At 38.1% G+C, this 18006-nt stretch overlaps 1 protein-coding gene across 1 annotated transcript in view; it reads right to left on the bottom strand.

Annotated features, from left to right (window-relative positions):
- The window catches only part of GABBR2 (gamma-aminobutyric acid type B receptor subunit 2), a 509415-nt gene that overhangs the window by 445022 nt on the left and 46387 nt on the right, over positions 1–18006 (bottom strand). The window lies entirely within an intron of this gene.

Consider the following 18006-nt stretch of genomic DNA (forward strand, 5'->3'; position numbering starts at 1 on the left):
TCATAGACCCCCCTCCCTTTTTAAATTAAGTTTTAACAGTTGTAAGGATATCACAAGGCATAAATAAGGACAATTTAATTAGCCTTGCTAAAACAATGAGAAAAAAAAGCTAAGACAATTTGCATACTAGACTCAATAGGAAGAAATAAGTCACTCCAAATGGATAACGGACCTCTGTGTAATGCATTTACATGAAAGAACTTTCCTCCTTGTGGAGTGGATTACTAGCAGCTTCAGTTGTTTGTGAGTTCATTAAAATACAGACACAAACATTTAAAATACTATATAACTTATGGTGGTAGCTCCTTATTATTTGTTCATCGATGGGGTTAACTGGACACTCATTTGTGTATTCATTTATCCAGAAAATATGTTTCAATGTGAATGCTCTTTAAAAATGCATAAAGTAAATAATTCATTTCTCCATTCACCTTAATTAGCATCAAAATTATTTGGCATAATTAGTTTTAGAAGCCGTGCCTACTTTTGCATGGATGTGCAATATTCATCCAGTTAAAATGGATTCAGATTTCATCAGTAAGGACAAAAAATGTTCTTTTTGACTTTCACACAAATAATATAAAATATAATTATTTTGAAGCACTTTCTATTATGTAAGGAAAATAATTAGTTTTTTGATACCAAAACTCTTACAAGAATACCTTTTCCGTACTTGGTCAGGCTTTGAAATACTTTACTGTAACTTTCTTTTATGGTTATTTTATATACATGGCCTATAAGCTACTCTTTTATAGCTGAATATACTGGGGTACATATAATAAAAGGGTAGAGACAGTTCACTTTGCAAAGTTAATATTACTTTCGGAAAGCCAATGTTCACTTGTGAATGTGAATAAAGTGAAGTTGCATTCATTTCAAAATTTCACCCAAAAATGGGCAAGCAGCAGTCCCTTATCTTTCCTGTGTACTTGATTGAGTATTTCAAGTGAACACAGCTACAACTTACTTACTAAGCTCAGTGAACCTTCACTTTGCAAAGTGATCATTTATTATGTTGAATGATTTGTCACTGTTCCTTTAGTACCTCAACATCATTCAATTCTTAGACCATATATATGACTCCTATTTTGTTGGAGAATGAACCCTGGGTTCTAGTAACACAGGACAAGAGTGCTTGTGACTATGCTGCACCATTTAAAATAACATTTACTCTCATCCTGTCTGATAGGTGTCCATATTTTACCATATCTACAGACAAAAGCAGAGTTTTAAGAGTCTGAAGTGTATACCTATAAGCTATGATCAATAAAGTGTACTATTGATGTGGTATGAAAACGTACATACGTTGTTACCATACCAGCTAAAATGCATGACTTTCAATGGTGTAAAATAGTGACTAACTTTAATTGATATGTAGGGGCCATGCCATAATTTGGGGAGTCCCTATTCCAAATTTAGTGCTGAAGCAAGGCTGTGGTCAGCCTGAGCTCTAAATGTTGTTGTTGCTTCTGTTTTTGTTGGGTTTCCCCTAAGATTAGACTATTGTTTATGTCTGCCTGTTGTTAGGTAATGCTCCTGGCACACACAAAAAATATTAGTTATGAATGTTTATTTTTCTCCGGCAAATTTTTATTATTATTATTATTAAATAGTATTTATAAAGCGCCAACAGTTTGCGCAACGCTTTACAATATAAAGGAAGACATTACAGTTACAATACAATTAAAGACAAGATGGTAAGGAGGGCCCTGCCCCTGAGGGCTTACAATCTGAAAGAGGAGGGGGAAATGATACATGAGGAGGTAGCTGTGGGAATTAATTATTTGAGAATGTGAAGGTTCAGTGGTTAGGTTGAGGTGGGATAGGCTTCCCTGAAGAGATGAGTCTTTAGGGAACGCCTAAAGGCAGTCAAGGTGGGAGATAGACGGACTGGTTGGGGTAAAGAGTTCCAGAGGATGGGAGAGACAAATCACTTGGGTTTATTGCCAGTGGTGCATGCTGGGGAAGGATATACTATTTGGGGTGATCTTACAGAAGTGATGACTGGGCCTTAGGGAATGTATGCTGCGTTTGCTGGAAGGTACATCCAGAAAGAAGGGGGAAGATGGCTGCCTGTATAAAGCATGTTGGGAAGAGTCTGCTGCTAAATAGTGTTAGGAAGAACTGTGTCACAAGCTGCTGCTGGCAGACATTGCAGGATGTTCTGGTTGCTCATCCTAGGATTTTATTAGAAGAGAAGGTTGGAGACAATTTTGCCTGTTTTGGGGTAACATTAAAAGGAGAACTATGAGGTGAGTGATTTTCACTCAACCTCATGGTTCGAGCACATACCGTCGCTCGCTGACTTCTCGATCATGTCCCAGCAGAGAGCCGTGACCATCACTCATGGCTCCCTGCAGGGATTCCCCCCACCCCGTTCTGCCAGCGCTGACTGGCGGAACGGATGGGGGAGGGGGCGGATACAGCTGGCTCTGCCTCTAGATAGGAAGAGCCAGCTGTCACTCACGCAGCTGGACAGTTCCAGACATAATTGTCGGGATCCGCTTCAGCTGTGGCGTCTCAGTGTACCGCGAGCCTTGTCTGATTAAAGGAGAACTATGGGGTCGGGGCTTTTCCAAGCTGAGAGCACATGTTTATAAAAAACCCTCTGCCGAAAGTTTGTCTCTAAATGCATGTATATGTAATTGCATATGTTATTTTTATAAAAAGTTTTGTCAGCCCTTTACTAAAAATATTAAATGTAATACTATTTATTTACTGTTTATGTAAAATACATGGAAATATTAAAATACATTGTGAAATATGTAAATAAAAAAATGATTACATAAATAAGAAAAGAACAATATTAACGTAAAATGTAATTACTCAAATAAAATAAATGAAAAATGGACGTACATATAGTACAGGCTTCCTAAAATCTAATTTTAGCTATTGATGCGATAGTGGAAGTAGTAATCCTTCCTCCAATAAGCTTAAAGGACAAAAATAGTTGATCCAAGCTTTAAACTGTATTTGTGAATGAGTCTATATAAGCTCCAGTTGTCACTGTAATAATACCATCTCGCATGTTGACTATGTTACATGACTTCAGGTTCAAGCAGCACTGTTGTTATTTAGGAAATTAGATTTTTAGATATGTTCTAGAATGCTGTTATTTTTCTCTCTTGCTGTTTTTCTTATTATCTAAATACATTCCTGGTGCATCAGAACAAAAAAAGTGTGCAAAAACACTACAGTTAATTTTCGTTAAAAGCAGACGCACTTGAGTAAAAATGAACGTCCCCAAACAGTATGCTCTAGAGAAGGAACGTAGGGCTCTCCAATTAGCAGGGAGCATGCACTTTGCTGATTGCAGAGTTATAAACCTAATTCAGCAGGGCGTATATCAGACCTCTGCAGAAACTACTGGTTCCAGGCATAGCATTCTAGCCGGGGACAGGCATTTCCACTCAGGCTGTTGCTTTCTAAAGAAAAATAATTTTAGGACTTTGCACACCCTTGGATTTGATGTACCTTCAATGTATTTAGCTTATTTAAACTGAACATGGAAAGCCTGGGCACCACTACCATGCTGCAGAGAAGAACCCTTGCCATCTGTGAGGACGCAGTGGTCTCTGCAAAGGTCTGTCTGTCTGGCAGCAGATCCCTTGATGAACAGTCTCACTATACAGCACAAGAAAGCAGGAAGAGGGCTTGCATATCAGTCAGACAAGAAGTGGTAGGCTAAGGGTTACTATTTAAGTAGAACTATTGAGTTGTTATAGGCAATACTAATAAAGAGTAGCTTACACATAGAAATTCTAAAAATAAAAGGAGCCAAATGAGTATTAATAAATCAAATCAATTTAAAGTAGACATTTACTCCCTATCACCAAAAATCACATCAGCATGCAGCCCTGCTTACATTCATTAGTTAAACATGTTTTTTGTTTTTACTTACAATTATTCTTTTCACATGTATATGTTATGTGTATGATAAAGAATTGTAATGCAAGATAGGATCTATCCACTAGAGCTTTTTCCACCTCTACTTTTCCTTTATGCTGTCTTTTCAGTAACAAATGCTTAGAGGGCTGGATAAAATGTATAGGGCAGTATAACACTCTTTATTTAAGTAGTATATTTTTATACAGGTCTGTATATCAGACTAAAATCCTTTATGGTAACAACTTGAAAAGAATATATGAATGCGAGATAATGAAGATCAAACTGCAAAAAAGGAATACATTCACAAAAAGGATCCGTATCCTGCTTCGTGAATAAACCCGTATTGGAGAGAAACTTTTTAAAATTTGAGCTCAAGATACCTTATTCTGTCAGTGTTCCAAACAGAATAAAGGTAGTGCATCTGTGTGAGTGACATTGCTGCACTGTAGCACTTCTCATAGCTGTAGGGAAAGGCCAGTAGCAGGAACGCACACTTAAGACTTATAATGCCACTACTCTACTGAATAGCAGTGTGTAAGCAATGTCACCCTACTTACATTACCTATGCTTACTGAGAGAATAAAGAAGGAAAATGAAGCACATTGTTAATGCCAATATTTTTAGACTACCTAACAGAACAACCTTACACCCTAACAGAAAGGGGCACAATCAATCATATACTTAAATTATATTTTTTGGTGGCATACAGTTTAACTAAATGATCACTAGATGCATGACTTACTAAAAGGTTGGTCTAGCTGAGTTGGGAGGTATGATAATGAATGTTAAGATGGAGGCCCCTTAACCCACTACTAAATCTACATTCTGAATGAAAAGGGATTTATTCATTTATAAATACATTAATTTTACTGTAAAAACATAAATTCAATAAAAAAAAAACATTTTCTGTTTTCACTTAAAGTATTGTTTTTCCACTTCATGGTTGAATGAGGTACTGGTGATGTAGCTCTGGCCTCACAGATGCATCTTGGATCATCTGTGAACTGCAAAATCTTGTGATATATCAGGGAAAATACATTTTACCCTCACATAATGTACACATATTCCAAGAGGCAAACTCAGAGTTCAAGAAAGTAAAGGGTGAAGGATTCGTCTGCCCTTAGTGACAATGGGCACTGTGAGAAGAATGGGGAGGAAAAGAAAAATAAGGTAAAAGTCCTGGAAGTCTCTATAAGCATCTGTTTGTAGATTGCCATTACTAAACATTTCAAAAGGTGTCTTTGTTGTCATTTATAAGACAAGGTTGAAGTTTCTCTTTATTGTGCAGATAAAAGGACATTTATGGTAAAGTTAGAATATTTCCAAAATACGTGTCATTATCTCTGAACATCAGGGACACTAGAATGTGACATGGGTAGCATACACAAAAGGACTAAAGACAGACCTTGTTTTATACAGTTACTCCATCCTGGCCCAGAATCAGCTGCACTGAATCTTCATTCTGGTGAACAAAGGCCACAACAGGGCCCAATCACACTGATGTGTTGTGGTAACTTGGTAAACTGTATTTTACAGAGGATTACCGAAGTGCATGGTAACAAGTGAGCTGCATTACGGTGCACTGCAGTCAGGCCCGGATTTCCCACAAGGCCACCGAGGCCTGGCCTCGGGGCAACTGCAGTGCCATTTATTTTGATTGGCACTTCAAATAAGTATTACCATAGCAATGAACCACACTGCAGTCACTAAAATGCACTAACTATTTATGTTTCAGTTCTCAGTATCTGTTACTCTTAATGGACTACTTCAATAGCATTATGGAGAGGTAAAAAAAGCATTTTGTAAAGGGCTACATATATAGTCTTTGCATTAATCAAATGGCAATTCTTTTCCCCCCTTACCTGCCTTTTATAGCACACTCTTTTCCTCAGTATTACAGGCAGTTTTTAGGTTAGGAGTTTTTTTTGTCTGTAGAGTCACATTATTCATCTATATAAACAATGTTGATATTTCTTCCTCTAAAGTTCTAATTATCATAAACATTTTTACACAAACTCAAATTAAGTACTAATTATAATCAACAAACCAAAACGTTAAATAGGCAGCATCCACAAAAAAAAATGCTTCTGGTCCTACTTGCTCTGAGAAAAAAAGTGTCAACATGATAGCTTGTCATTACTCAACTGAGTGGAATCAGCTAGAGCTAGCTGTGCATTGTGCAGTGAAGCACAATCATTCCACTCTGATTTGCTGTAACATTCTCTTGTTTGAAAGCAACAGAATATATGAACAATTTACCCATTATATAAAGCAGCAGCAAAAATTTGTACAAAGACCTCCGAAAACGAATTGTAGTACTATATGGAGAATCCAAACATAGCCTTTACATTCTATACATTGATTTTTAATGGTTGAAAGTCTTTTGGTTATTATGTATTGCAGATAAGTATCCTGGACATCCTAAACCTCATGTCTAAAATGGCAAGCATCTCTAATATTTATTGAAATAAAAGAGCACGTTACATTTGGTGGTCAGAGTTCACCTGTGGCTGGCACTGGTTTCTTATTGTTAACTGTAAAGTAGGTTTGCCATTAGTGTTTAAAGAAATATGCTTTAAAGGGAATAAAGATGTGGCCTTGCCCTTGCAACCTCAACCTTTCAGTGTTTTTCATTCGGTGGTTAACTGTAAAAAAATTATATTTTTGGTATACAAATAGGTTATTAAGCTTACATTATATTTAAAAAAAAGTAATGTCCACTTAAAGGTACAATGTAGTCAAAACAGAATACCAAACTTGGACATGCATATAGGGAACACATATTATCTGCACTATTCTATCTCACTCCCTTTTGTTAGTACTTTATTGATCCTGAAATCTGCCTGCTTGTGATGCTGGAATACTCACTAAAATGGCCCCTGCTGTGACAAACAGAAAGTCTGATGTAAGAAAAATGCGAGCACTAAGAAGTTTTTTCACAGTAACCATGTAGATTCAAGCCTGCCTTGGTAGTTTTAATGTGATTGGTGATATAGAAAGCAGGGAATGAGTGGTGATTACACAGAGCAAGCACCACACAGTAAATTCCTGTTACCCTCCTACTGACCCTACAAGATTAGCTATGAAAACTGAATATAGGGCATTTCAGGTAACTCGGAACTGCAGTGAAGGGTCAAGCATACTTAGGTGTAAGTATTCTACCCTATGCATTGACTATTCCAGACTACATTTGTATTGAAGTCTGAGTGTATTAAAAATCTTACAGTTAAAGAGAACCTATGAGAATTGATATATAGGAGCTGCCATTACCGGGGATTCAATACTTGAGGCATACATTTTTCAGATTTTGTTCGATCCATGCTTATTACAGGTCCATAGCCCAGTTCAAGTGTTTATCTTGCCCTCTTTAAGCAGAATCCACATTCAAAAATCCTGCAGCGAGGTGCTACAAGCAGTCTTTGGTACATTATGGTACCTGATATCAGAAGATGGTGTCACAAAATATTAATATGAGCTCAGTTATGTCAAAGTCGGAGCTCTGGGTTTATCACAGCAATTCAAAAAGCAATGAAACTGTGAAACCCATAACAACTGTAATGTTAGGGGAATCCAGCAGGATCGCAGGACACAGGCTTTGCAAATAAAGTAAAGTTTATTAACTTAAATAGCTTCACAGCAGCAAAATAACAAAACAGTTCATCTTCACTGACCAGCTGGCCAACTAAAACAGCAACTCTTCAGTACAACACAAAAGAACAGTCTCACCGACATGAAGACTTCAGAGCTGCAATCACAGTTTAAACAGTCCCAGATTTCCAGGGTAACTTTCCCAGTCTACAGATTTCCAGCAAGATTACTGACATTCAAGCTCACAGCAGTACACAGATCCCCACTCTCCAACCTCCTCCACACTACTCCTCACCTGCTAGCTACCACTTCCTGTCTTTTAAACACACTCTTCCTCCAGCAGGTGAGTTAACCCCGTTTCATCCTTTAAAGGGACCACAGTCCAAACAGAGGGGAAATATAGCGTCCTTCCAGGACCCAGCCGGTGTCCTGTACACAACACATTTGAATTTTGCTGAAAATACATAAGATACAGGTAGTGATTGGTTGTTTAGTTGCAACCTAACTATGCATGTTGCTCTTTTCCTTTTTGAATATGCTAGCAAAATATGGGTGACAGCATGTTGGGTGCCCTACTGTTACCTATTAGCAGTGTTTTGAAGGAGTTTACTACACCGGAGTTTGAAGTAGACATCTAATTTTTAAACATTTAAGGCACCAGCATCTCAGACGACCTTAAGGAACATTTCCACTTTATAGAAGATTGTCTGAATAGAGTGACACTGTGCTTTTTACTTTAGTACCTTGGAGCATTTGATTTTGGCATCAAGTGTTAAGACCTGTTGTATTTTGGCACTGATATGTGTAGCACAATAAGAAAAAACACTTAAGGGGTAAGGGTTGGGCTAAGGCTAGGTTTAACAGTTAAGACTAAAGTGTTAAATTTAAATGCCATGGGTATCCCATCGTCATGTGTAGCAGAGAACAGTTGTCCCAAACGATGGGTTTGAGAACCCTTGGGGCAAATTAACTTTAAAACAGGAACACAATGGAAATTCAGGGCAGAGCAGTAACAGAAATTTGAACACAGTTCAAACATGCAGGAGAGCAGACATGGGGTGAGTGGACACAGACAAGAGCATACCAGAAATTCAGCTGAGGGGAAATGGGCTTCACCAGGGTGCAGGAACTAGAACCATCTGGTCTTGGCTGGAGCTGTTGAAAGTACAGATGGACCTGTTTGGCAGGACAACTCTTAGTATGTGACCCATGAGATAACTAACTGTATACTTCCCAACATTCTGAGATGACAAAGAGGGACACCTTTTAGCCCAAAGTATATAGGCAAAAGACACACTCCTCCTACACCCCCAATTACATCGATAATGAAAAATTGTAATGCAAGAAAAAATAGGGACTATCCACAAGAGATTTTTCCATCTCTACTTTTCCTTTATGTGTAACACTCTTTTTTATTTAAGTAGTATTATTTTATACAGTTTTGTATATCAAACTGAAATCCTTTATGGTAACATCTTAAAAGGAGTAAATGAATGTGAGATCATGGAGATCAGACTACAAAAAGAATACATTCACAATACGGACCTGTATCCTGCTGTTTCTGCTGTGTGAATAAAGCCGTATGAGAGAGAAACTTTTTTAATATGTGGCCTCATGATACCTTATTCTGTCAGTGTTCCAGATCGAAACACAGGTAGTGCATCTGTGTGAGTGACATTGCTGCTCTGTAGCACTTCTCGCTGCTGTAGGGTAAATAGAGGCCAGCAGCAGGAGGACACTGTCAGGGCCCATCCATGCAGGGCAATCTGGGATTCCTGCTGCAGGAACCATATGGCAGGAATTCTAAGTGTCCCATTCAGATGTGGCTGCTGTACCCGCTCAAGTAAATGACCGGGTGACATCAGCTACATCCGTAAGCAGCATATGATACAATTACAAATGGTTTGGAATAGTACACTGCCCCTGGACATAGGATAGTCCACAGGATAAGATGCACCCAGGGACAATTATCTTCTCCAAAGGATCATACATGATTGCATGCAGACTGTCACTTACAAAATGTGGCCGCTGTCACCTGTTTATTGCCTTCAAGAGGGCACATCTGAACAGGACACCTGGCATTCCTGCCACAGGAATACGTAGGTTCCTGCAGCATGAATGCCAGATCATCCAGTGTGAACAAGGCCTTAAGGCTGACAATGTGGCTTCTCTATTAAATAGCAGTGTGTAGTAAACATTGTCACCCTATGTACACTACCTATGCTTACAGAGAAAATAAAGGAGGAAAATGAAGCACATTGTTAATGCAAACCTTTTTAAAAGACTACCTAACAGAACAACCTAACAGAAAGGGGCATGAACAACCATATATTTAATAACATTTTTGGATTGGCATAGACTTTAAGTAAATGATCACTAGATGCATGACTTACTAAAAGGTTGGTCTAGCCGAGTTGGGAGGTACGATAACAAAAGTTAAGATGGAGGCCCCTAACCCACTACTAAATCTACATTCTGAATAATTAGCATATTTGCAGCCAAAAATTATTTATTCATTTATGAATACTTTAATGTATTTTACTGTAAAATAAAACCCGAATCCCAAATAAATATTTTCTAATTAAGCAGCATTGGGAAAAGCTGGAATTTCCTCTTTTGAATGTAATATTTTAAATACTGTATCGTTATAGTCTAACAGCAAGCCTAACCTGCTATCACAGGTTTCATAGCACTGGTAACTATGGCAACAGTCTAAATTTGCTTCCATACAGCTAAAATGCATTTAATACTTTTCATCCTTTAACCACTTCACAGCTCTATGAATGGAATTCTTTAGAAGCCAGTATTTGTTCCCTTGCCATTCAATATACTGTGTTTTCATTGTAAGTTAAATCAGGTAATTCCCCTGGTCTTCAAGTCTAGGGGAAACATCCTTATTTGTGTGCACATATTAATATGTACACACATAACTAAAACAGGGAGCACAAAAAAGAAACTGCACAGAAGAAGAGTTTTCTTGGAAAGAAAGATATCTATTGTACCTGTTATGCACATTGGCATTACAAATTTGTGTTCGTTTATCTTCTATACAATTTCACATGGTAGTGTTCCAACCCCTATGACTATATTTACAATTGCACTGGGATTTCAGTGATTAGTGTGTTCAGCTGGAGCCAGGGTGGCTGCCGCTAACACCAATTATAAAAGAAAGGGGGTTGTCATGGGCAGCCCCTTCTTTTATAAAGCCTGGGCTTTTCTAGGTTGGCTGCATGATATATCTGGCTGAGTGTCCTCCCCAAATATAGAATGTCATATTCAGGAAAGGACGAAGATAATGGAAATTAATTACAGGCCCTTTTTGCATAAATGTCTTTTTCAGCTATTGTGTCGCCGTTAAACAGTTTAAGTGTCACCTATCTTTGCACAAGTAAAGTCACCTAATGGACTGCCTGAAGAAAATTAAAGGGTTTTCATTTAGCTATGGTTGACTTTCAATGACATAGCTGATTTCATCCACTACTGTATTTGCTTTCATCTCATGCTGTTTGTAATGTTTCTTTCTCCATTGTAATTAAACAAAATAAGGTGTTTGTAGATCAGTAGAAAAAAAGTATAATTATTATGCTTTTTACTTCATTGTAAGTAGCATATCAAAGCAAATGTTCAACAAAGCATCTAGAAAGGTTTTTTTTTTTATATTTCCTATGGTGCGGTACATATCAGATGCAATTAGAGAGGCTATTCATGAACAACAGTTCTTGAATTTGTTAATAGTCATATATTGACCTAATGTCCCTCATTTGTTTTTAAGATCATTAAAAGCATTTGGATCTATGACAGGTTTAAATTACAATGATCCTGAAGTTAGATGGGTAAATAACTGGATGACATGGCAGGCAAAGTTTTGTGCGTAGAGCTTAGAAAACATGTACCTTTTGCCTGAAATTCCACTTTAAACATAGTAGTGCACTCCCTGTGCCTTGAGTCTTATACCTGTATATCTGCAGTGTGAGTTCATCTAAGGTACTGCTGGTTCTGACTGCTAGTCTCACATTATTTGGAGAGAGACTAGTAAGAGTTGGTAATGTTAATTGCTCGACGGTACAAACAGCGCTCTCGGATGGTATGTGGGAATTACCTGGGAAGTATGTGTCCCTAACTAGCCTGCAGTCCTAGAGGACAGGAGGAGTGCCTGTGTTTGTGAAGACCAAAAAGAACAAAAGTGAGGGCGCAATAAATGCTTTTATTTTGGGGCACAGCTTCCAGAGTTTAGGGGATCTTTAGGTCTTTAATAAATGTTTTGGCAATGCTCGCATTGACAAGTCAATAGAGTGCTGCGAGAAAGGGTAGGTATCAGCCACCTAAAGCAGATCCTAAATATCACTCATCACTTCAGATTTTATTCTGTACAATATCACATATGTCAAATTTAATTCTAGGCCTGCAGCATATTGCATGCTGAATGTGATTAGTTTCCAATTTTTATGGATCTGCCAGATCCCCTAAAACAACTCTGACGTCTGAAGGGACACCTTCACTTCAAGAAGTGTCAATTTCTTGGGTCCCCCCACAGCTCTCACTGGTTCCTCCCTCTCACCTCCACATCACTACTGTATTCTGAGATGGGTGGATGTTGGATGGAGGAATCATTGAGGGTTGGTTGGAAACCCAGGAGATTATCACTACTGGAAGATGATCTCCCCTGATTCAGGATCAGCATTCAGTCACATGGGTAGCAGAAAATGTATATACTGCCTTCTTCACAAATATGGCTGTTTTTAAAATATTTTCTATAGTGTCAAGGTTGCTTTAAGGGGGAGGTTTATGCTGATCTTGATTTATCATGCCTATATTATGCACATTTAGGCAAATGGAAATGCCTAAGTCAAGGTGCATTTGGAGCTCATTTCTAAACACACCTAGAAGCATGTAATGCTTTACTATGGCTGAATGCACACCTAGACATTAAGCACCCTGAGAACATTTAGCCTGCTTGTATGCAGCTAAACATGCCTGAACACATGTAAATGCATGTAATTGTGTGTAAACATGGCTAAACATGTCTAAAACGTGACTAAGCCCTGGAACAACTAAATACAGAAAAAAGTGATCTGGGAAGCATAAAAGTTGTTCATACTTCCAGGTAAATTATCTTCATCTAACACAGATGGCCTGTGTGCATGAGGCTTTATGAATGTATTTTTACAGTGCACAGTGAAATGTCCTTGCCCTTTTTCTATTAATTTTTCATAGCACTGGACTAAGCAAATTATTTCGAAAACTACATTCACATGGGCACAGAGGACTGTACAGCATGAATGATACATGTGGGTATGTGGCTCGGAGGTGCCCAGAAGTCACAGGTTTGTTTACAGCCGTAGGCAACAGTCTGTTCAAAGCAATGACTGACAGATTCCATGGTTGTACACATTTACCCACATATATGAATGGTTACATGCATATAGGGACAGATGAACGGCCCTGGATGTAAACTGTCTTTGTCCAGGGCCACTCATCCATCCCTGTACACATGTAAGTGCTCGGATGTGTGAGTAAATGTATACAGCCACAGCACCTGTAAGCCTCTCTGTGATTTAAAGGTAAATAACCTTTACTTTTGTCATTGAGAAAAGTAAATGTTATTCTACAAAGAAGTTAATTTAAATTTTTACCTACCACTTCAGTCTTTTCCTTATATAGAATATGTTAAAATATACATATCAGCAATGAACCTAAATTATTATTATTATATTATTATCTAATTACAAATTAGCTGCTGGCAATATTTTACATTGCTAATGTTGCTACTTATCACCCATTCACACTTGTGCAGTGCATGAACATGCCCAAAATCCCATTGTTTTTTAGCGTGTTCAAGAAATGTGCAAAAAACTTGTTAATTGATTGTTAATGGCACCCCAGACATGACATGCAAGGCACATGTTTTTCGTGTGCAAAAAATGCACAGTCAAAAAAACGTAGAAAGCTCCAAAAGTTGCATGAGTATCTTTGCTACCTTTGTAGCACATACACTATTTCAGCCAACTTAAACAAACATGCTACCCTATTCATGATGTGCAACAAAAGTGCAAAAACCTATAAATGTAATGTGTTATGTTGTGCTACACAAGTATGAATAGGGGATTAAAAGTAGACCTTTCCTTACCACTGTGCACACAACCCAGCTGCATCTGAATAAATAGATAATATGTTTATTTAACAATATGACTAAGAAAGGGTGAAAAAACACATACTGACTTAACTTTATGCTGATCCTTTTCCCAGTTGTGTGAAATATTGCACTTTATTTTTCTGAGATAATGATTTCTTGTGGTGTGATAAACCTTGAAGCATCTCACTTGCACAAAAAAAATACAGCATTACTTATACAGGTACACATTACATTATGTTGAGTTACAGCATGGTTGTTCAGCAGTATATTAAGCTATCTGGTAGAAAATCATAGTCATAAATTATTTTGACTTCTTGTGTTTTATGTGTACAACTGCTCACTGAAGTATTCTTCTTCATGGAAACATTTTGAAATAGCAGACTTGGAGCACTTTAGGCCAAATTAAAAAAATGGCCTCAACTATTATAACAATCATATACTATTGTAATAATAATTCAAGTAGATTCAAGTCTACTTGAATCTACAAATAGTAGAATACTACTACAAATACAATTTTTTTTCCAGTTATTACCTAAGTTGTATATAGTTATTGGATTTCAGCAATGGCAGCACCAATGGGAATTACTTCAAGTTACCCTCTAGTTTGTTAAGGTGTTACCTATCATTTGTATATTCATAATTAGTGCATATTTCAGTTAGCGATAGTTCTGATTTGATTGTCAGGTCCAACGATTTGCACAGTATTATATAATCACCCAGCCCTCGTTATCCAGTATTGGGGCTATTCATTTAAAAGTCTTACTTGACTTGACTCACTTGACTTCCACCATCCAATCCTGTGCAAGGAAAAGTCTTGTTTTTAAAAAAAATCTCCTTTGTATTTGATTAAGTATTCTGCAGGAACACAGCTGCACCTTATTTACTAAGCCAAGTTAAATTGAACTTTTCAAAGTGAAAATTTACTTTTTTATGTGAACAGCTTCTACTACTTTCGTACACTAACCCCTTAGTGCACAGACAGCCTACTTTCTAGTGAGTGGAGTGAGAGTGAAATGCTTGCAATCATAGGACCTACATGGAATGTATTTGTACCCTAGTCTAAACACTAGTTCCTAATAACTAAGTTCCTAATATAAATAGGTTATGGTAGTTTCTAGAGCTCCCAAGTCTTTGCAAACTTCTGTGCTACATTAATGTATTCATATAGTATATGCATCTGAATACTTAATTGCTTGTAGTTACATCAGATGTAGTTAGGTAAGAGCTACATAAAAAAAATTGGATTCCTTTAATGTATTTTTTTTTTTTTGCACAAACATATTCACCATTTGGAACCATCAGATGAGATGGCAAGGGTGAGGATATTTTCAGAAATATATTAGTAAGCTTGTTTACTATTATGCTGTGAAAAATCTGTGTTGTGAATAGATCTTCAACATATTAGATTACATACCACAGCTAATTGACCAATAGAGGTGCATGATCATTGGAACTGTTACGAAGGTAATGATTATACAATCCCGGCATCCCATAGATCCAGGCTATGTCTGGAGCCAATTGCTTGAAAATTTGTTGCAGTACTGGGTTCAGCTCTAGCTCTCTGCAGACTCAAAGTGATCTGTCTGACAGCGTCTGTATAGTCCCAGCAGAGAGGAGGGGAGACAGCATCAGTGTGGGACACAGACTTCTATTCACGGTAAGTGTTTTCTACTGACACCACTTTCACTGTTGTTCCTTCTCAATCCCCAATGGGCACTATTGTTCCTCCCCACTGGTTGTTGGGCACTTTTGTTCCATCCCACCCTTTCGTGGGCACTATTGTCCCCCCATCCACCCCCCTTAGCACTGTTGTTCCCCCCACCTCCAGCAAGGCATTGTTTATTTCTTCCCCAACATCAATGCCGCCCATCCCTCTGAGTATTAAAGTTGTCCCCCACACTGAGAACCAATCAGAACCCCATCATACCCAGCTGACTTGAATGCATTTTTTTCTCCCCCACTGACCACCAACCTCAGGGAATTCTTCCTGGACCTTTTTTTTCACCCCGCTGACTTCGGAATTCTTCCTGGACCTTTTTTTTCACCCCGCTGACTTCGGACTTCAGACATTTTTTTCCTCCTACTGACTAAATTTTTTCCTCTCACTGTCCACTAATGATGAGCATTTTTTTACCCATTACACCAGGCAGATTCCAGTGCTTTTCTCCCCCCTCTTCCCCACTGACCATAGGCTTTCTTTTAACCACCATTTACACTGGAGAATATTTTCTCCTACTGTCCAGCAATGTAAGGGGCCCTATGATACATACTCCTAATGGCTTCACTCTGTACACTATGTTGTACACTGCATTGCCTTGACTGCTACACTTTGTGTTATGCAGTAATTTATATAGACCTGATCCCTATATTCTATACACTATGTTGGCCAAAGTGTATTTTCTCAACAATTGGTCATTGCTGTGTAGTCTCCAGCTAATTACGTTCTATTATAAGTAGTCTCAAAATGTGAGCTCTGTGTGCACTCACTGCCTGGCATAAAAATGTCCCATACTAATATTTCATTGGACCACCTTTAACTTTGATTACAACAGGCATTCGCTGTGGCATTGTTTCAATAAGCTTATGCAATGTAATAGCATTTATTTGTGACATTTTAGTCCGACCTGACTTGCATTCATTTTTATGATCTAAATAGTCTAGTGGAAGAGACGCTCACAGGTCTTGTGATGAGGCAACACATACATTAGTCGACGTTTTGACAAGTGTCCATTTACAGGTCCGTATTGCCATGCTGGTGGCTTAGCTTCTGTTGATTCTGATAAAATTGCTAGTATATTTTTCTTTAGGAGGATATTTGGGACTTCTAGCCAGTTAGTCCTTTCACACAACATTTTTTTTTTTAATTGGAGAGTATGAATTCCAAAACAACATATCTCTTACTGCAGGGTTTACATTTTATTCAGTGTGAGTATCTAACTTAACATTATTTAACTTTCCAGACCCAATGCCTCCTCCTTTGACATCACAAAAGCACCAATACCTATAAATACAAACTTCCTCCACAAGATGGCGCTTGGTCATTGCACAACTTTGCTTCTAGTAGTCCCTAGCCTACGTTATTTACCTTTCGCCTGACTCCTGGTATTTTGACCCCTGGCCTTGTTCCTCGACCTCTATAGTATTGCTGCCTGCCCTGGCCTACTATTACGTATAAGACTACAAACGTGCCTGCCAAATTGGACACCCTACCTATCAGTCCTGGTTGCCACTATTCCAAGAAGAGCATATATCATCCCTGCTATTTGGATAGGAGCATCTTAGTACGGGTGGCTACCTCGCACACAGACTCCAGCCTCCAATCTGCTGACACATAGAGAGTTCATAAAATTATAAGTAACTACTAAATAAACACTGTGATGTCTGTGTTAACAGACTTAACAAGCAAAATACCTGTCTAATGTAGCTCAAGTATAAAATGAAATCAGAATCAAACATTCTGTATCCGCTGACATGTGCTCTACATTAGTGTTATCAACTGGCAATAGTGGTTTGTGATTGTCATAGATTTTGTTGTGTCAAACACATGCAAAATGATCCTTCCCCACACATAAGTTTTATTCAAAACACAGCTCTAATGAATGTGGCCTTTTTTGGGACACTTGCTTGCCCTTGATTTCCATTTAGTTGCATACAGGTTTGGAAATTACATTAAAGCTGTCCAGAGACACCTTGAAACCTCCTCAATCGGGTGAAATTTGAGCCTTTGGCTAGACAAAAATAGTTGAATTAAAATCTCTGGCTGAATGAGAGAAAATCGAGCTGTGTATCCCTAGCTTAACTGATACAAATGTTCTCATTACGCAAAGCTTGGAGCTGAAATAATTCAATAGTTCTTGCAGTCTCATGCAAACTACTAAGTGTTAGATTAGATTTTCTAAGATGTTGCCTTCTAGGTTCCTAGGAGATACCTTTCTAAATAACGTAATTTCTAATTTTTTTCTCTGCCATAGTCCCACGACTTCACTCTGGGATTTTTTAAAATTATCACCCAACTGTTTCCCCCACCTGTCCTAGCATTGTGAAAGACCAGCAGGGTCTCCAGAGACATTAAATGGTTAAAATGCAGGCAGATCTAGAAACATTGCCATTCTAGTCACCTATGTGTAATGTACAACATTTTTGCCTTAAATTGACACTAAACTGAGGAGTTAAAGTATAATGAAACCTTCCTTTTTTTTTGCATATATCTACTGCTAGGAAAAATAAAAAAGAGTTACCAAATAGGTGAAAACTTACACGTGTCTCTGCCCCTTGCTCCCGTCCAAAGTTCTAAAGATTCTTGGGCAGCCGTGAAGGATCCTGGGGCGGGCGCATGCGCAGTAGAGATCTTCAGCCGGGAGAGAAGGAGAGACACAAGGTAAGTCAATGCAGGCAGC

The sequence above is a fragment of the Nanorana parkeri genome, unplaced genomic scaffold (genome assembly GCF_000935625.1).
Source record: "Nanorana parkeri isolate BGI_ZX_2015 unplaced genomic scaffold, ASM93562v1 scaffold825, whole genome shotgun sequence".
NCBI classification, from domain to species: Eukaryota; Metazoa; Chordata; class Amphibia; order Anura; family Dicroglossidae; genus Nanorana; species Nanorana parkeri.